Source organism: Schistocerca piceifrons, chromosome 5 (assembly GCF_021461385.2).
Source record: "Schistocerca piceifrons isolate TAMUIC-IGC-003096 chromosome 5, iqSchPice1.1, whole genome shotgun sequence".
NCBI classification, from domain to species: Eukaryota; Metazoa; Arthropoda; class Insecta; order Orthoptera; family Acrididae; genus Schistocerca; species Schistocerca piceifrons.
Window position 1 is genome coordinate 345645473 of NC_060142.1, and position 21135 is coordinate 345666607.

A 21135-nucleotide genomic window follows, 5' to 3' on the forward strand; every position below is an offset into this window, starting at 1 on the left:
GTAACAGGCGGACGACCAAAGATAGTACTGACAAAATTTTCTCGATAGAAATGCTCCTACATTTCAATAGAATCTTTGTTCCAACATGAATGTGTTTTACCTCAGAACATGGTTTTACATGTGGGAAAACGTTAATATCCGGAGTTTTTTTAAATTTCAAAAAACGACTGCAGCACATAAAAAGTGAATGCTATCATTTAAAAACAGAATAAATGTATTTTAAACTTCTATTACAGCCACATTCTTACAACAAACTATTAATGAAACTGAAATTGATGTAGTTTATATTATATCTAGTCGTGATGCAAGGTTCCTTTTCACTGAGACATTTTCTGGTATGGTATTGGTTCAGTACTTCAGTGCCCAATTTGTGACTGTGTTCCTCTAAATGATGACTGTATATTCTACTAGTGTAACTTTTCTTTCATGAAACAGAACATTCGTCGAAACATCGGATTTCCTTAATAACAAAATTTTTGGAAATTTCAGACACAGCCGTGTTGGGTCAGAGACAAACATTATAGCAAATCCTCTGAAATTCTCCACAATTGAATTGTCATGAACAAATTCCCCAGTAAATGTCAAACAACTCTTTCGGTTTTGCTTACTAAATTTTATGTGATCATTAAATTCGGATACGTCACATAAAAGGCGTATTTCATTTTCTGGAAAAAATAAAGGTTTTTTGTTTTGTGATGTGGTGAATAGCTCGCAAATATTGATGCCGTGTAGCAGTATTTTGACCTTATACGTGATAACTGCAGGTCTATGCGGAAAATATTGTGTCCGTCGGAGATCAGTAAAAGAAAGGATACCTCGTGTTCTATAGGAAGTGTTGTGAATGTTTTCTTTGCGCTATCAGTGAGAACTACCAAGAATACCCGAAAGAGTGAGAAAGTACCAAGAATTTCTTCAGCATTGTAGCTCCAAATAGAGCTTCAAGAAAGGGAACGGACATCACGATTTAACATCCTGTCGACGACGAGGAGATTAGATATGGGGAACTTCTCAGAACACGGTACGATAGTGAAGGACATCAAACGTGTGGTTTTTAAAGGGACCATCCCGTCACTGCCGTAAGGGATTAACAGAAAACACGGAAAACCTAAATAAGGACGGCCTTCGGATGGCCTTCCTCCTCAATACTAGTCAATTCCTGACATTATTTGAAATGATATTCACCTGAACTTCTGACAACTCTGAACGTTCTCAACTTCGTTCCTTGCTACGTATGATGTTAGGCACATATATTTTTAAGTCATCCGAGGATACTTGACTATGTAATGCTGAAAAATACAAAAACTCGAAAGCAGATTGATTATAGTATGTAAGAAATACATTACAGCCAATTGCTCTAAACTGCTGTTATAAAATCCTGAACACCTAATCGTTGTGCTACAAGAAAGCCCCTAACCTTGGACTTCGAAACCGGGATTAATGCCTTTTTATTGTTGAAAATCAAATGATCAGAACAGTACCCACCTTTGACTAAAACGGGTAATCGTTTTCGGAGAACAAATGGCTACTCGCTCTAGTATTCAATGAGAAAGTGCTCCAGATCCATCTTATTGACGTCATATCAATAACAAAAAATGGTTCAAATGGCTCTGAGCACTATGGGACTTATCATCTGAGGTCATCAGTCCCCTAGAACTTGTTGTTGTTGTGGTCTTCAGTCCTGAGACTGGTTTGATGCAGCTCTCCCCTAGAACTTATAACTACTTAAACCTAACTAACCTAAGGACATCACACACATCCATGCCCGAGGCAGGATTCGAACCTGTGACCGTAGCGGTCGCGCGGTGCCGGACTGAAGCGCCTAGAACGGCCGGCCACCACGGCCGGCATATCGATAACAACAAATTCTAGAAAGTAGTGTACGTGTAGAGTTTTTAACTGTTAGAAGTTCGAGGTGCGCAGACAGTGGTTTCTTAGAAAGTCGTGATCTCTCACCACACATTGCTCTGGACAACCTTTTTTTAATTTACAGATAGTCATCAAGCACAGTGCTAAATTATGGAAAGTACATTCGAGCTATTGCAGACGACTGCATGTAATCTTTTTTGTGTGTTTAATTACACGTTATCTGAGGAAGAGTAACTTTTATTCTGTCAGCACTTGGGATGTTTCGTTGTACAAGAAAGGAATAAGATCATTATGGTCACGACTGATGATAACAAATATTACAAAAAGAACTTACTTGTTTGAAAGGTGGTTTGGATATTTAGAAAAGTTATCGAAAAGTTCAATTTATTAACCGGTACCAAATCGCATTCTGTAACGACAAGATTTTGGTGGAGCAATGGAAAATTTTGAATGACAGATGAAGACTTGATGTAAATGCAACACTTCATTGACTGTGCAAACAGTATGAAGGAATTTAACAAAAAAAAATAGTTGAACAGGGTGAATATTGCGTGGCTGCTTAAAGAAAATAGAAACAATTATAAGCATGGGTCTGTTACACGGAGCTACAGCACAGCTACGCTTCGTTTCTGCATGCTAACGTCACAGTTGGAAGTTGGGACGTACCACTCTTCAAGACAAGTTTGAGTTTAATGCGAGAAGTTCTGGCAGTTTTCCTTCCTGGCGGAGATCCCCGCCCGACGGAAATAATATAAGGCACCCTGAGTAACTTCGCTGAAACGCCCTGCAATAAAAAATACGGACAATAAACAGTAAAATTGCTCTGTCAACCAATCAGTGGATAATATGGCACTTTTTACAGTATGTAGAACTGCCTTGTAGTGTACTTTACGAGGATTGATCAGATTTTACTTTCTTGAACAAATGAATGCGAGTATCTGAACGAACTAGTTTAAGATTTTCTTGAATAGCTGTTAAATATTGACTTAATTTTGTCAGGGAAGCTCGACTGTTGTTTGCGATGAATGAATTAAAACTAATGCGTTCCGTTGGTAAACATGGATATCCGATAGAGTTTTCAAGAAGGTCACGAGCTGCTGCTGATCAGTTTACCACCATAGTGGTTAAGAACTGGATTCGCATTAAAGAGCAACACGTTTTGCGTCCTCGACTATCCCTATACATCTTAGATGTGTAGCGGAGGTAATTCTGGTATGATTAACTTTTCTGCCTTCGTCGTTCCATTGTCGAACGCTGTGTGGGAAGAATAACCATCGGTAAATTTTCTCATGACCCCGCTTTCTCTGTTTTTCCAACAACAGTAATTTCTCAGCACTTTTGTGGGAGGAAGTAATATGCTGCTTGACTGTTTTTGCAATGTACGCTCTCGAAATTTCAACCGTAGAACTTTCTGTGATACATGTTGCCACTCAAGTGTCAACATCAAGTTGAGTTCGTTATTTCCATAACGCTGTCGGGCTTACTAAAAGATCCACGTTGAATTTTACCTGTTTATTAATAGGGTCGTTCAAGAAAGGTAATGCAGTCCTTTTTTTTTGTCGGACGGTTTCGGTTCAATATGCAGAATTTCTTGTGGACGTCATGGAAAATTCCCGCTTCAGCCCCTACAGTTTCATGAAGTTTCGATTGGTGGCGGTGCAACACATATCCTTCAAATTCACGTCTGTAACAGACGTGCGTTCCAAGCAGAGAGTTGTTATTGAAGTTCTTTTGGCGGAAAACCAGAGGATCACAGATATTCATAGGCTCTTCCAGAGAGTCTACGGAGATCTGACTGTGAACGAAAGCACGATGCACCGTTGTGGGAGGCGCCTGTCACCGCTGCAATAAGGTCGTACAAACCTGACGGATCTCTCGCATGTCGGCCAACCGGCCGTCTACAGTCGTGACTTCTGCTGTGCTGGAATGCGCGGACCCACTCATTCGTTGTAGTCGACGGGTCTCAAATGGTTCAAATGGCTCTGAGCACTATGGGGCTTAACATCTATGGTCATCAGTCCCCTAGAACTTAGAACTACTTAAACCTAACTAACCTAAGGACATCGCACAACACCCAGCCATCACGAGGCAGAGAAAATCCCCGACCCCGCCGGGAATCGAACCCGGGAACCCGGGCGTGGGAAGCGAGGACGCTACCGCACGACCACGAGATGCGGGCGACGGGTCTCAATCGAACACCTCGTTGCTCAATTGGACCTCTCTGTTGATAGTGCTGACACACTGGGGGTACTTATAGGTGTGTGCCCGTAAGGTTACTCGACGCCTAATAGAAGAACAAATGGTTCAAATGACTCTAAGTGTTGTGTCTAGACAAGACAGCCTAGACACAATGAGAGGAAGCCGAAAGGCACCCGCTTAAACTCACGCAGGCTGGCGTGAGGTCTGAAACAGGATACGTAATGAATGCTATAAAGAAAAGTACGTAGCTTCTGGAATACTTAACTTTAATCCACATTTGTAGAACATCGCTCTTGATGATACATTAACAGAATCTCAATATCAATTGAATACGGCGCCTTGCTAGGTCGTAGCAAATGTAGCTGAAGGCTATGCTAACTATCGTCTCGGCAAATGAGAGCGTATTTGTCAATGAACCGTTCCTTGCAAAGTCGGCTGTACAACTGGGGCGAGTGCCAGGACGTCTCTCTAGACCTGCCGTGTGGTGGCGCTCGGTCTCCTATCACTGACAGTGGCAACACGCGGGTCCGGCGTATACTAATGGACCGCGGCCGATTTAAAGGCTACCACCTAGCAAGTGTGGTGTCTGGCGGTGACACCACATTCCTCCCCCGCAAATCGGCGAACGGTTGTGTTATAAGGCTTCCGCCCGCCGTGGGGAGGACCCCATGTTGACGTGTGCGACGAGGAGGGGAGCCTAACAACAGGCGAGGCTGTGCCACCCGCACCCGGCCATTCGGTCCGAGGGGAGCTAGGAAACGCCTGAAAACCTAGTCCAGGGTGCACGCCAACATGCGGTGTATGCGCCCGTAAAGAGACAGGAGGGGCCGAAGATTCGACCTCCATTGGGCGGGGCAGCCGACGGGCGAAGACGACATCTGGTCCGGTGCGGGCAAGAGTTCCACGTCGGAGGACAGCCGGTCACGGGAAGCGATCGGCGGCGCGTGACCCAGGGAGGCGCTTGGCGGCTGCAGCGAAGCGTCCACTGCGGGCGGCGCCGGCGGGAGAACAGGCGGCGGCTACGGGGGCGGCGGCGCGTCGCCATGGGCAAAATGGAAGGCAGCGTCGGTAACACCTGGGGATGAGGCGAGCCAGTAGATTGGTCCCCAGGGCGCTGACCGGAAGGCACCGTCGCTGAAAGCAGACGGGGAGCTGCAGAACCCGTGCGACGACAGAGGCGCAGCTGATTGAGATGCCGACGCATCTCACCAGAGGCCCCCAAAACCAGATACATAGCGCGGCCGAGGCAGCGAAGAATGCGCCCTGCGAGCCAACACCGTGAACCGCGATAGTTGCGATAGTATACAACGTCGCCTGGAGCAAAAGCAGGTGGCTGCCGCTGCACAGGAACCTGATGCGGCGGATGCAGCAAAGACATCAAGGTTCGATGAGGACGACCGTGGAGCAACTCAGCCGGCGAGCGACCATCTCGGGGCTGAGAGCGATACGAAGACAAAAAGAGCAACAACGCGTTCTCCCGAGAATGCGACTCTTTCAACTTCAACATCTGTGACTTGAAAGTCTGGACCAATCGTTCAGCGGCACCGTTTGACTGAGGCGAAAATGGCGCGGATGTCAGATGTTGAATACCATTGGCCTTGAAGAATGACTGAAATTCTGCGGACATGAATTGTGGGCCATTGTCGGAAACAATTGTCTGTGGAAGACCTTCAAGGCAAGAGATAGCAGATAACGCCTGGATGGTGGCAGATGACGTCGTGGAAGACATCCGGACAACAAAAGGAAAATTACTGAATGAATCGATACAAACCAAGATGCGTGTTAACCACCAAGACGCGCTGGGATTCGTCGTCCACTGGTATGTGCAAGTACGCATCTGCTAGGTCCAACTTCGAAAAATATTTACCCGGGCACAGTTTGTCAAAAAGATCTTCCGGGCGGGATAAAGGAAAAGTTGGAATCACTAGTTGTCGATTCACTGTTGCCTTGAAGTCCACACAAAGTCTCAATTCCGGAAGGTTTCGGCAAAATTACTAAGGGTGATGCCCAGAGACAAGCCTGCACATGTTCAATGACACCTTGTGATTCCAAATAATTTAATGTTCTTGCGACCTCATCAAGCAATGCGTGGGGAACATTGCGCGCTCTGAAAAATTTCGGTTGCGCGTTTACTTTCAGTTCCAAATGTGCTTCATAGTTCGTAGCGCAACCAAGGCCCGGTGCAAAAATGTCTGCAAACTCTTCACATAGACGAGAAACACTGGCTGAAGGCACAGTCTGGTTCACTGAGAGAACCTGATTGACTATAGACAAGTTAAACAACTGAAATAAATCCAAACCAAACAAGTTCACTGCAGAAGAAGAACGAAGTACGTAAAATGACACAAGTTTTGTTTGTCCCTTGTATGTTGCAAGAAGGCTGCACTGTCCTAACACGAGGATATTCTGACCTGAATAACTATTTACCTTAACATTTGCGGCACGCAACGGAGGTGTGCCTAGTTGTTTGTACGTGTCTTTATTGATCAATGAAACTGCAGCTCCGGTATCAAGCTGGAATGGTATTACGTTGCCATGAATGTCCAGGTCTACAAAAAGTTAATTGTCCTGTTGACGACAAGAGCGACTGTCTCTTGCAATTTGAACAGACACTGGTACAGATTCACTTGCTAATTGACGTGATTTCCGGCGACGTCGACGCACACATTTTGTGGGACGCACACAGTCACTTTTAGAGAGAGTGGCACTGGGCGGAGTGGAATTAACTACATGAATGTCCATGGGCGAAGGTTCACGAGCCTGAGTATTCTTGGTTTGATTCCGATTCTGGCGTGAAGCAAAGGGCCTGGAATGGTTGTGAATGTCCGATCTGAGCTTTTTCTGGCAAACACACTGAACATGTCCTTTTTTATTTCAGAAAAAGCAAATAGCTTGGCGTGACGGGCAATTGTCACGCGAATGTCTAGTAGCTTACCGCGGGCATGATTTCACTACATTTGCGTGCTTGCGCGGCACACGTGGCTGCGCGGACGTGCGCGAGGGCTGTTTACCGTTCCGTGCAGCTCGCCCGGCGGGCCGGTTAATGTGACACACAGCTGGCGAAGTGTCAAACGATTCCTGAGCAAAGTCAAGTGTGTCTTGCCGATCCAATATGTCTATCGCTTGTTGAAGGGAGGGATTGACCAGTTTCAAAATTTGCTCCCGTATACGAACATCAAAAACGTTCTGTGCAATTGCATCATGCACCATAGTATCTGAATAAGGGAGTCCACATTCACACTCAAAAGCACAATCTTTAGTAAGGCCTTGCAAAGTTGCAACCCACTCCCGATTAGTTTGACCGGCCGTACGTTTTGTACGAAAGAACGTATACCTTTTTGCAACTACATTGACTGATTCATTGAAATATGCATCTAATGCAGACAAAATTTCGTCGTAGGACAGAGTTGCTACGTCGCGTCGGGGAAACAATTTCACTATCACTCGGTACGTGTCGACGCCGACACACGACGATAAGTGAGGCTGCTGCTCGTTACCTTGAATTCTGTAGGTGGCGAGATGGAACCCAAATTGGCGTGACCACTCCGTCCAGCTTTCCAGTGCCGCATCGAATTGACGAAAAGGTGGTGCAACTGCGTGTTGTGGCTGCGGTAGTGGTGGAGCGGTGGCTGCCGCATCGTTTTGCATTGCAAATTGACCCTGGACGAGCTGTCCAAGGGCATCCAATAACGCCTTCGTCTGCTGATTCTGCAAGCGATAAAATTCGGACAGTACATCTGGAGATTGTGGCGAAGCCATGACACAAGTAAATTAGTTATATATAAAGGAGACCGTTTGTATCCTCGTCGCCAAATATGTTGTGTCTATGCAAGACAGCCTAGACACAATGAGAGGAAGCCGAAAGGGATGCGCTTAAACTCACGCAGGCTGGCGTGAGGTCTGAAACAGGATACGTAATGAATGCTATAAAGAAAAGTACGTAGCTTCTGGAATACCTAACTTTAATCCACATTTGTAGAACATCGCTCTTGATGATACATTAATAGAATCTCAATATCAATTGAATACGGCGCCTTGCTAGGTCGTAGCAAATGAAGCTGAAGGCTATGCTAACTATCGTCTCGGCAAATGAGAGCGTATTTGTCAGTGAACCGTTCCTTGCAAAGTCGGCTGTACAACTGGGGCGAGTGCCAGGACGTCTCTCTAGACCTGCCGTGTGGTGGCGCTCGGTCTCCTATCACTGACAGTGGCGACACGCGGATCCGGCGTATACTAATGGACCGCGGCCGATTTAAAGGCTACCACCTAACAAGTGTGGTGTCTGGCGGTGACACCACACTAAGCAGTATGGGACATAACATTTGAGGTCATCAGTCCCCTAGACTTAGAACTACAGTAATGCGTATTAAAACTGCTACACCACGAAGATGACGTGCTACAGACTCGAAATTTAACCGACAGGAAGAAGATGCTGTGATATGCAAATTATTAGCTTTTCAGAGCATTCACACAAGGTTGGCGCCGGTGGGGACACCTAAAACGTGCTGACATGAGGAAAGTTTTCAACCGATTTCTCATACACAAACAACATTTGACCGGCGTTGCCTGGTGAAACGTTGTTGTGATGCCTCGTGTAAGGAGGACAAATGCGTACCATCATGTTTCCGACTTCGATAAAGGTCGGATTGTATCCTATCGCGATTGCGGTTTATCATATCACGACATTGCTGCTCGCGTTGGTCGAGATCCAATGACTGTTAGCAGTGTAGAGCCACGAGTCGTAACACATCTGAAATGTAACATCCACTGTTCAAAGTGCCGTCAATGCAAACAAGAGGTGACCGAGACGTGTAACCAATAGCACCCCATACCATCACGCTGGGTCATACGCCAGTATGGCGATGACGAATACACGCTTCCAATGTCCGTTTACCACGATGACGCCAAACACGGATGCGACCATCGTGATGCTGTAAACAGAACCTGGATTCATCCGCAAAAATAGTGTTTGGCCATTTGTGCACCCAGGTTCGTCGTTGAGTACACCATCGCAGGCACTCCTCTCTGTGAGCAAGCGTCAAGGGTTACCCCCATCCATGATCTTCGAACGTCACCATCTGTTGACTGAGGGATCGAGACGTGGCTGCACGATCCGTTACAGCCATGCGGATAAGATGCCTGTCATCTAGACTGCTAGTGATACGAGCCCGTTGGGATCCAGGACGACGTTCCGTATTACCCTCTTGCACCCACCGATTCCCTGCGAAACCCTACATTTCAGCAGGATAATGCACGACCGCATGTTGCAGGTCCTGTACGGGCCTTTCTGGATACAGAAAATGTTCGACTTCTACCCTGGCCAGCACATTCTACAGATCTCTCACCAACTGAAAACGTTTGGTCAATGGTGGCCGAGCAACTGGCTCTTCACAATACGCCAGTCACTACACTGTGGTATCGTGTTGAAGCTGCACAGGCAGCTGTACCTGTAGACGCCATCCAAGCTCTGTTTGACTCAATGCCCAGACGTATCAAGGCCGTTATTACGGCCAGAGGTGGTTGTTCTGGGTACTGATTTCTCAGGATCCATGCACCCAAATTTCGTTAAAATGTAATCACATATCAGTTCTAGTATAATATATTTGTCTAATGAATATCCGTTTATCACCTGTAATTTTAATGGCCAGTAGTGTAGTTAAACCTAACTAACCTAAGGACATCACACACATCCATGCCCGAGGCTTGATTCGAACCTGCGACAGTAGCAGCAGCGCGATTCCGGACTGAAGCGCCTAGAACAGAAGAACATAAACAGCGACGGAGGACCATCTGTCCTGAATTGCTTGCGCGTTACGAGATCGATCGTGACAATATTTTATCGGACATCGTCACAGGTGTTGGAATCTGGCTTCATTACTTCGAATCGGAAACGAAATGACAATCGATGGAGTGGCGCCACACCACCTCTCCTCCGAAGAAAACGTTCAAAATCGCACCCTCAGCTGGTAAAGTAATTGCGACGGACTTGGCCTCTGAAGTGGTAATGCTTCTTGCTTTCCTCCCTTATGGTGCAACTCTCAACTCTGAAATGTTTTGTGCTACCATTAGGAAAGTGAAGAAACGACTTCAGCGTATTGTTCGCGACAAAAATGCAAACAAACTTCTCTTTCTCCATGACAACGCAAGGCCACGCACCCGTGAGGGACTCACAAAACAGCATTGGACTGTTATCACTCATCCATGCTACAGCCCGTATCTCGCACCTTCCGACTTTCATCTGTCTATCCGAATGAAGGATTGCAAATACTGGCTGTAGTGTGTTTAAAAAAAATTAATTTCAGCTTGCGTACAAAAAAATGGCTCTGAGCACTATGGAACATCTGAGGTCATCAGTCCCCAAGAACTTAGAACTACTTAAACCTAACTAACCTAAGGACATCACACACATCCATGCCCGAGGCAGGATTCGAACCTGCGACCGTAGCGGTCGCGCGGTTCCAGACTGTAGCGCCTAGAACCGCTCGGCCACCCCGGCCGGCCAGCTTCCGTACATGTGAAGAATAAATTGAGGATTATGTATAACAATTTGTGGCCTTATTTCATAGCATTCCAGGGATGATACAGACGAAAATCTACTTAGGTGCCGGCCGAAGTGGCCGTGCGGTTAAAGGCGCTGTAGTCTGGAACCGCAAGACCGCTACGGTCGCAGGTTCGAATCCCGCCTCGGGCATGGATGTTTGTGATGTCCTCAGGTTAGTTAGGTTTAACTAGTTCTAAGTTCTAGGGGACTAATGACCTCAGCAGTTGAGTCCCATAGTGCTCAGAGCCATTTATACTTAGGTGACGAAATTTTTGGCGCCCTGCCGTGTAGCTATAACCCCCAGTTAGGCGACTACGCAGCAACAAACACGTAAGACGGGGCTACATCACTCTAACTGAGAACGTTTGATAAATTGTGCTGCAGTTGTCTGAGACAAGCAGCAAGCCTGCGATGCCGCAGAGACCGCCCTACGTGGCAGTAAATCTTTTATGGGGTGCCCGCCGAGCAGTGGACCCGCCGTATGACGTTATTGGTGATGAAGGGCTGTGAGCGCAGGGCGTGTTTACGGTCTCCGGCGGTACAAGTGGACGCTGCCGGGCGCGGCGCTGTCCGCCGACAATGGGGCGTCGAGTACACGGACCCGCCGCCCCAGGGGGACAGTCGGCGCGAATGCGAGGGCTGCCGCTCTGCCAGGCGGCACGCCGGCCACTGTCCTATGGTGGTCACTGCTATGCAGTTGCAGTATCAGGACGACGCTACTGGCTCTTTTGTAACGGGGACACCTCAGAGGTGGAGACACTCCAAATTATGTATTAAAATAAATTTCTGAAAAATTTGTTACCCAATTTAAATTGCAGGGGCGCATTTCGAATATTTTCCACATGGATGTAAGTAAAGACAGTCAACTTTTATCGAGTGATGTTTTCCGAATAGGCACTGTCTATTTCGAAATATTTTCGCATTCTGCTACTATGCATTGCCGTCAGTTGTTTGCGAAACATTAAAATTTGTGTCGGACTGGGACTCTAACTCAATTTTCCCACTTCTTGTGCGTAGCTTGTATAACAGTCATTGATTTTGTACATCAAAAACACCGAAAAAGTATATCATTAAATACTCCTCTATAATAGTAATTAGGCCGGCCGGTGTGGCCGTGCGATTCTAGGCGCTTCAGTCTGGAACCGCGTGACCGCTACGGTCGCAGGTTCGAATCCTGCCTCGGGCATGGATGTGTGTGATGTCCTTAGGTTAGTTAGGTTTAACTAGTTCTAAGTTCTAGGGGACTGATGACCACAGATGTTAAGTCCCATAGTGCTCAGAGCCATTTGAACCATTTTAGCCAATAGTAAACAACCACTTCGGATACCCAAAGCCGGCCGGTGTGACCGAGCGGTTCTAGGCGCTTCAGTTGTAACCGCGCGACCGCTACGGCCGCAGGTTCGAATCCTGCCTCGGGCATGGATGTGTGTAATGTCCTTAGGTTAGTTGGTTTAAGTAGTTCTAAGTTCTAGGGGACTGATGACCTCCGATGTTAAGTCCCATACTGCTCAGAGCCATTTGAACAATTTTTTTCTTTTTTTTTATACCCAAGCACTCCCCCAGAGCCGATCCAAACTTCCACACGTCAGGTATTCACGCTTAGAACTGTTTATATTTTTGAAAATACCGTGAGTCAGATATATCGGTCCTTAAACAAATGTCTTCCTTCACTCTCGACATTTCGAATGGACGTTCGATATATCGAAATATCGACGGAAAATATATCGACGTCTCGACCTATAAAAACATCAGCAGCACATTGTAAATATATTGCAGGTTTTAAAGCCGCATACTTAAGTATTGATTTACTATTAGATATTCTATACATCCACCAGACAACAGCCTGCTTATTGGCCTTGGATCAAGAACTGAAAGGAAAACGATGCACGTTCACGCTTGGTGATAACAACTTTGTAACAGTGGTAACTGCATATAAGTGGCACGATAAAATGTGTCGGATGCATCCACCGTTCTGTTTCATCACATATCGAATCTGTCCGGAGCACTTCACGTCGACTTCCCTGTTTTCTTTTTATTTTGGCAAACGCTACCGACGTAGCAGTTGTAGTATAAAATTGCGTGGTGAAGCTAAATGTTGTAGTTTCTGTTGTTAGCAGTTGTAGTATAAAATTGCGTGGTGAAGCTAAATGTTGTAGTTTCTGTTGGTAGCGCAGAGCGCCGATTACGTCAGCATTCGCCTTCACACGTCTCGACCCACCGCAAAGACCTATCATGTCACTTAGACTTTTGTTCATCATTTTCAGCATCTGTTTTTGATCAATGCCTATGTGAAGAAACAGCACACTAGTTTAGTGAAGAACAGTCTCTGACTCAATAAAGGGGAGTTAGAGTACTTTTCGTGGAGATGACGATTAGGGAAAGTACACGTACTACATTAGTTCAGAGCCCCTTAGGTGCTGGTTGCATTTAATTTGTTAGTATTTTGTAAGCATTTTCTTCTACATAAGATAAATATGTGACCTCTGCGTGAGTTTACCAACTGCTCTCATTCGCTCTCCTTCCCCAATTCTGTTGCTATTGCACCATACCAATTAAGAATCAACCATTTAGCAGATAACTAAGAATTACGTTTCACTATTACTCCATGTGCTCTGTTATTAAGTTACTCACTTGAATTGGTCACAAATATGTTTCTGTTGGCTACAAACGAAACATTGTAGAATTACTCTATAGTTAGGCTACAATTATGCTATAGCAAACTATATACACCAAAAATTGGCTAGGTACGATTTGGACTTGCTCACTGAGATTTCCATACAAGCTTAATTCTGTATATAGACAATTCATCCATTCCGAGAATCGAGAAACTCGACTTTAGTATTGGTGAATAACGGTCCCAGAGATTCCAAAATTTTAATAATATAAATGTGACGTAAGTCACTTAGGAGTCAGGCGACCATTATTATAACAATCAGCATTTCTCCATTCAGGCTGACTGGGTCGCAATGGTAAAAGTCAAACATCATTCTATTAATGACTTTATTGCTCATATGACTCGTTTCGGAGTTTACCCATCATCAGGTACTCAGAATCGATTACAGCATAGACTTGGTGTTTCAAGTTGTATGTGAAATAAACATTGGAAGATTTGTAGAATCCATGACACTCAGAATGGCTGCTGCTATGCATTCTAAAGCTGGAGCAACACGTTATTAAGCACGTGATTACTAAGGGTGGCCTCACTGATCACAATGCATTGCTTCAAATTCATGATTAAATATCGGAGAGTTTTCACTGTATTACATTTCATAAAATTCCTGAGGTTTTTGATAGCTTTCAAGACGTGCTATTTAAAGCGCCAAAAATGCAGAATAAACTGCAGAACTCCGAAGTCAAATTAAATCCGAGGGGTTTTCGTTCAATATCTAGCGCAACACGTTGCCTAAAATCAAATTGGTTTTGTTCAGGATAACAATACAGCATTTTAATAAATGAAAAGCACCAGTTTGCTTTTGTTCTACAATATTACTTTTATTGCTAACCGGTTTGCGGCTTACAAGGCCATCTTCAGACATTTTCATTACAGTAAATGTCTGAAGATGATCTTGTAAGCCGAAAACCGGTTAAAAATAAAAGTAATATTGCAGAACAAAAGCAAACTAATGCTTTTAATTTAATATAATGTTGTTCTATCGAGAACAGACGGAACATTCTGTAAATATGATACTCAATTTTATTACCCACTCTTTTGGCTACAGAGCCCTGTTTTTCAACATAGTCTCTGTTCATTGCGACGGGCTCACTACTACTTACTGGGAGGGCCTGTATGCCTTCATGGTACCTCCATACTGGTCGACGTCAGAGCCGACATCTTGCTGCATCAATATCCTCCCCATTATCTGGTTAATGCTTCCCGTGTAGTGCTTCATTCATTGGGCCAAACAGATGCAAACCAGAGGGTGTGAGATCGGGCGGTAGGATGGACGAGGAGTAACAATCCAATGAATATTTGAGAATGTCTCTCGGGTGCGCAGACTTCTGTGAAGCGTTGACTGACGCCTTGTGCTGTCAAGGAGAAGAAGAGGTTCGCATGCTTTTTTGTGGTGAAGAATACGCTTAAGTTGTTTCTTCCATTTGGTGAGGGTAGTACAATACACGTCGGAGTTGATGGGTGCATCATAAGGAGAGACATCAAATAGAGTATCCCCTTCGGAGTCTCAGAGAACCATCGCCATTACTTTACCGACTGAGGCGGCAGCTATGAACTTCTTCTTCGGAGGAGAAGTGGTGTGACACCATTCCGTGGATTACCGTTTTGTTTCCAGTTCGAAGTGTGGAATCCGTCTTTCATCGCCTGTGACTATGTTAGCCAAATAATTGTGACTGTCAGCCCCGTAATGATCAAGCAATTCCGCACAGGTGGCCCTTCGAGGCCTTTGCGGTCTTCTGTTAGGGGACGGGGAACCCAGCAGCCACAGACCTTTGTGTATCCCAACTTGTGGACGAGACTATTACAAACAGAGACGTCTAGTTGAGCAGCGAGTTGTTTTATTTTGATCCGTCGATCACTTCGAATGAGAGTGTCTGGGTTCCAAAATTTCAGGATTCACAGCTTTGAGTGGCAGACCGGGCCGCGAGAAATCGGACAGGTTTGAGCAATCTCGTTGCGATGATGACAGAAGACTCTCCTAACTGCTCACCGTGCTCTCGTTCGCTGCCACGTCTCCGTCGACATCCTGCAAGCGCCTGTGAATATCTGCGATGCTTTAATTTTCCTGCAAAGAAACAGTGACAGCTCTCTACTTGGAAAACACCTTCGTTACAGATGTGAAGTCATCGTATCGCGCCACTACCTATCGCAAATTCATGAAACTGTAGCAGCTGAAGCGTGAGTAGTCCGCGATGGCCCGCAACACATTCCGCATTTTTTTCAGTAGAAATTGCCTGAGAAAAAGAAGTGTTGCATTACTCATCGAGGTTCCCGGGTTCGATTCCCGGCGGGGTCAGGGATTTTCTCTGCCTCGTGATGACTGGGTGTTGTGTTATGTCCTTAGGTTAGTTAGGTTTAAATAGTTCTAAGTTCTAGGAGACTGATGACCATAGATGTTAAGTCCAAGCCATTTGAACCATTACTCATCGAACGCCCCTCGTAGAAAAACTGGTGAGGCAGCAGCTCTGACTGCTGACACTTTAGCGGGTAGGAAGAGCGTATAAAACGTTTCCGTCAACAAATCAGCCGCGCCTGCTCTACCCCCTGGGTGTCACGGCGAGGGAAGTTCCCTCGCTCCAGCTGTAGCACACGTCACACCCTCCCGCACCCTAGACCTCCCGACATCATTTCGAGGTCCCGGGAAGAGGCGGCGCGGTGGGTCGGCGGCGCGGCGGCGACGGCGGCGGCGGAAAATGGTCCGCGCGCGCCAGAATCCAAATTAAATGTAGAAATTTGAATATCGGCACGGCGAGCCGCGCCGCTGCACGGGGAGCAGATGCGTGTCGGCGCGGGAATGGCGAATCGATACGGCCGGAGCGTGCTCGCAGACTGCACACGGCACGGGACCGCGCGCCGCGCCGCCTCCGATCTGGGTCAGGACACGGACCGATGCGAGGCGGCTGAAGTCCCTGCACAGTGGATCGTAAAACGGGGGAGCACGTAAACATTGTCTCAACTGCGACCTCTCGCTCTCTTTGCAAATGCCTTCCCCGGAGAGGAAAGGAGAAAGTATGCTGTTGGACGTTAAATTCGCAGTAAACTAGCAAATAACAAAGTCTGACTTATGCAGCAGGAAGATTACATGAACAAATGTGTCAGTGATTCGAGGGGAATACCGGCAGCGAAATCTAGCACACAGAGCTGCCACCTATGGCGGCAACAGTGACTGTTACACTGCTGTGTATTGAATCATTTTCCGCTTTGGTGGAAAGTTACGTGATACGACGTACTTATACCTTTGTGACTATTACAGCGCCATCTATCACAAAGCGAAAAAAGTGGTCCAACTAAAACATTCATATTTCTTTACGTGCTATACGAATACATAATAAAAATGGGGATTCCTATTTTAAAAAATGCATTTGATATCCGTTTGACCTATGGCAGCGCCATCTAGAGGGCGAACCACAGCGCCATCTGGTTTCCTCCTTCAAGCTAGACGAGTTTCGTTCTTTGTAGTTTTTTCGTTTGATGCTTATTTCGGGAGATATTTGGTCCGGTCACTGTCAATAGACCATCCTGTGTGCTAGAAGATGGTCGAATACAATGGACGCCTTTAACTACATAGCTTATCACTGTTCTCAGAATAAAACCAGTGTCGAAAAACAACTTTAGATCAGGCTTGTCATTAGCTTGACTCACTACAGATCTACTGAATTTAAATCAGTTACGCATCAAAAGTAAAACATGCCAGTTGAGTGAGATAGTGTGAGGGTTAAGGCAACTAATCACTTTGCTGTCATTAAGATGTAGGTTATCTGTGGTTTCCCTAAATAAATAGAGTGAAGAGTGAACAAGGCATTAAATTTCAGTATTTGGAGTGCAGTTGGCGATGCTGAGTGAAATAAGATATATCGGACAAACTGAGTTAACGTTCTTCGATTGTAATGACTCAAATGTTGACGGGGCAGTTCAATCCAATCTCACTCTCATTCGTTCATCTCACATATCTCCAAGCCTCCAACAGAGTTTCTGAACTCCGACCTTGCTCACGCACAGATCGTTCACAACTTTGACAAGAGCGATCATGGAGCAAACAGGACAAAGCAGATATTCCAGACTGTAACTTCTGTAGTGAGTTTTCGCAAGTGTTATAATGGGTGGAACTTACCCTGTTGCTTCATCTTTGCCGGTAAACGCTGAAGTTTCTGTTATCTTCTATCCACTTTAATGGCTGGAAGACGTAAATACTTGAGGCGCTGTTGTCGGACTAATGAGGTGAAAGACACCGTTCTTGTGCCGGTTAGAAGTTCTGCACTCTCTGAGGAGTAACAGATGTCCCAGTAACCACGGCGCTACTATTTTGCAGGAGCTTAAAGACGCCGTCCTTGACCAGCCATCCTGCTCAACGCTCCTACACAATTTACTTCTGTCAAGTCAATTCGTATCGCTTCCATTACTCCTGAAAGTGAAGTACTTATACGTTTCTACACAGCCTCGACACCTCATAAGTTATCAGATTTTCACAGAAGCTTTCAGTTTTATGTAGGATGAATGTTTTGTTCGTGCATTGCTAAACTGTAAGTTTGGAACATTTGTGGTTTTCACTTTGTACTAAGTATATTTTTCTTATTACTCTCTCTCTCTCTCTCTCTCTCTCTCTCTCTCTCTCTCTCTCTCTCTCCTGAATAAAACTTTCACTCAACGCCAAAGTTTGGCCAATCCTGAATCTGTGCCTGTTTGCCTGCTGACCATTGTTATATTAACAAAAACAAACAGTATGTGTCGTAACGCCTATTTAGAAATAGTGAAGGCAGCAGTGGATCAAGTAGGTAAAAAGACAAGGGCTAGTAGAAATCCTTGCGTAACAGAAGAAATATTGAATTTAATTGATGAAAGGAAAAAATACAAAAATGCAGCAAATGAAGCAGGCAAAAAGGAATACAAACGTCTCAAAAATGAGATCGACAGGAAACGCAAAATGGCTAAGCGGGGATGGCTAGAGGACAAATGTAAGGATGTAGAGGCTTATCTCACTAGGGGTAAGATAGATACTGCCTACAAGAAAATTAAAGAGACCTTTGGAGAAAAGAGAGCCACTTGTATGAATATCAAGAGCTCAGATGGAAACCCAGTTCTAAGCAAAGAAGGGAAAGCAGAAAGATGGAAGGAGTATATAGAGGGTCTATACAAGAGCGATGTACTTCAGGACAATATTATAGAAATGGAAGAGAATGTAGATGAAGAAGAAATGGGAGATACGATACTGCGTGAAGAGTTTGACAGAGCACTGAAAGACCTGAGCCGAAACAAGGCCCCGGGAGTAGACAACATTCCATTAGAACTACTGACGGCCTTGGGAGAGCCATTCATGACAAGACTCTACCATCTGGTGAGGAAGATGTATGAGACAGGTGAAGTACCCTCAGACTTAAAGAAGAATATAATAATTCCAATCCCAAAGAAAGCAGGTGTTGACAGATGTGAAAATTACCGAACTATCAGTTTAATAAGTCACAGCTGCAAAATACTAACGCGAATTCTTTACAGACGAATGGAAAAACTGGTAGAAGCCGACATCGGGGAAGATCAGTTTGGATTCCGTAGAAATATTGGAACACGTGAGGCAATACTGACCTTACGACTTATCTTAGAAGAAAGATTAAGGAAAGGCAAACCTACGTTTTTAGCATTTGTAGACTTAGAGAACGCTTTTGACAATGTTGACTGGAATACTCTGTTCCAAATTCTAAAGGTGGCATGGGTAAAATGCAGGGAGCGAAGGACTATTTACAATTTGTACAGAAACCATATGGCAGTTATAAGAGTCGAGGGGCATGAAAGGGAAGCAGTGGTTGGGAAGGGAGTGAGACAGGGTTGTAGCCTCTCCCCGATGTTACTCAATCTGTATATTGAGCAAGCAGTAAAGGAAACAAATGAAAAATTCGGAGTAGGTATTAAAATCCATGGAAAAGAAATAAAAACTTTGAGGTTCGCCGATGACATTGTAATTCTGTCAGAGACAGCAAAGGACTTGGAAGAGCAGTTGAACGGAATGGACAGTGTCTTGAAAGGGAGAAAGCAAAGGACTTGGAGGAGCAGTTGAACGGAATGGACAGTGTCTTGAAAGGAGGATATATGATGAACATCAACAAAAGCAAAACGAGGATAATGGAATGTAGTCGCATTAAGTCGGGTGGTGCTGAGGGAATTAGATTAGGAAATGAGACACTTAAAGTAGTAAAGGAGTTTTGCTATTTGGGGAGCAAAATAACTGATGATGGTCGAAGTAGAGAAGATATAAAATGTAGACTGGCAATGGTAAGGAAAGCGTTTCTGAAGAAGAGAAATTTGTTAACATCGAGTATAAATTTAAGTGTCAGGAAGTCGTTCCTGAAAGTATTTGTATGGAGTGTAGCCATGTATGGAAGTGAAACATTTATGATAAATAGTTCGGACAGGACGAGAATAGAAGCTTTCGAAATGTGGTGCTACAGAAGAATGCTGAAGATTAGATGGGTAGATCACATAACAGGTGCTACAGAAGAATGCTGAAGATTAGATGGGTAGATCACATAACTAATGAGGAGGTATAGAATAGAATTGGGGAGAAGAGGAGTTTGTGGCAATACTTGATGAGAAGAAGGGACTGGTTGGTAGGACATGTTCTGAGGCATCAAGGGATCACAAATTTAGCATTGGAGGGCAGCGTGGAGGGTAAAAATCGTAGAGTGGATTCAAGAGATGAATACACTAAGCAGATTCAGAATTATGTAGGTTGCGGTAGGTACTGGGAGATGAAGAAACTTGCACAGGATAGGGTAGCATGGAGAACTGCATCAAACCATTCTCAGGACTGAAGACCACAACAACAACATATTTAGAAATTCCCTAAACGCTGTAAAAATTCTTTAAACATGTAGTGCATCGTCCTCAGCACATTTAACTATCTTCTCACGAGAAGAAAAAAGACCCATTAAAAAAAAGTAGAGCCTATTTAAGAATTCCCTCCTGTTTGCAAACTCTGTAGATTAAGGAATTTAAGAGCGTCCGTATCGCGGCGTGGCCGATGTTTCCCGTCGCCCACCCTATCTGAGGATGAAAGTACATACACCGGCGATGTGGAGAACGTCGGCTCTTTACGAGTTAAGTTTTTTTTTGACGAAGAGTGGTTGAACCCGCCAGCTCTGGGAGATACAGCACGGTCGGGCCGCAGCGCCGTGGCTTATCACCTCCCGCGGCACTGTCGCGCTGCCATGGCTGCCCGCACTCCAGGGGCAATAGGCGTTGCTCTTCCACAGCCTCGGTCTCACTCCACCCGCCATTACCTGGCAGCCGCGTTGCGCAGATATCAGTGGTACAGTCTCATGAAACTCTCAGTATCTCATCAGTATAATGCTAAGGACCGCAGGTGAAGCGTACCGGGCATTCTATCTAGGTACATTCAGCATTATTTAATTCATTTCTGCGTGCTCTACTTAACATTATTTCTGGCTTTGATTGATAAGTCCGAGTCTCCTTTCTCTATTCGCTTATCCTCAAACTATCGCTTGTTGCACATTACATTTTTGTTTTCCTGTGCAGTACATGCACCTGCCGAACTACAATAAATTTTTTTCTCTTATTTAGTATCACACTACATTATAATCTTACTAGACTACACTAAATGTTTTTATTATTTCAGTTCAAACAGTTTGTTAATAAGAGAATGAAGTTATGGTAAATCATTAACATACAGCGGAAAAACTTGAAAATTACTGTGAATTTTGGCAAACGAGGAGCTGGGACAGTTAACGTGCAAGGCCACAAGAAACGTAACGTGTCATCCTGAAAAGGTAAATTAGTTTCATTCGCTGTGCAAACTGATACTAAGAATTTTCCTTAATACGCGAAATTTGACAAGCGCAAATGAATGCAA

The 21135-nt window shown here is 45.0% G+C and overlaps 1 protein-coding gene across 6 annotated transcripts in view; it reads left to right on the top strand.

Moving 5' to 3' along the window:
• Positions 1 to 21135, top strand: part of LOC124798130 (hemicentin-2-like) — a 1906233-nt gene that overhangs the window by 1201819 nt on the left and 683279 nt on the right. The gene's annotated exons all lie outside the window — the stretch shown is intronic.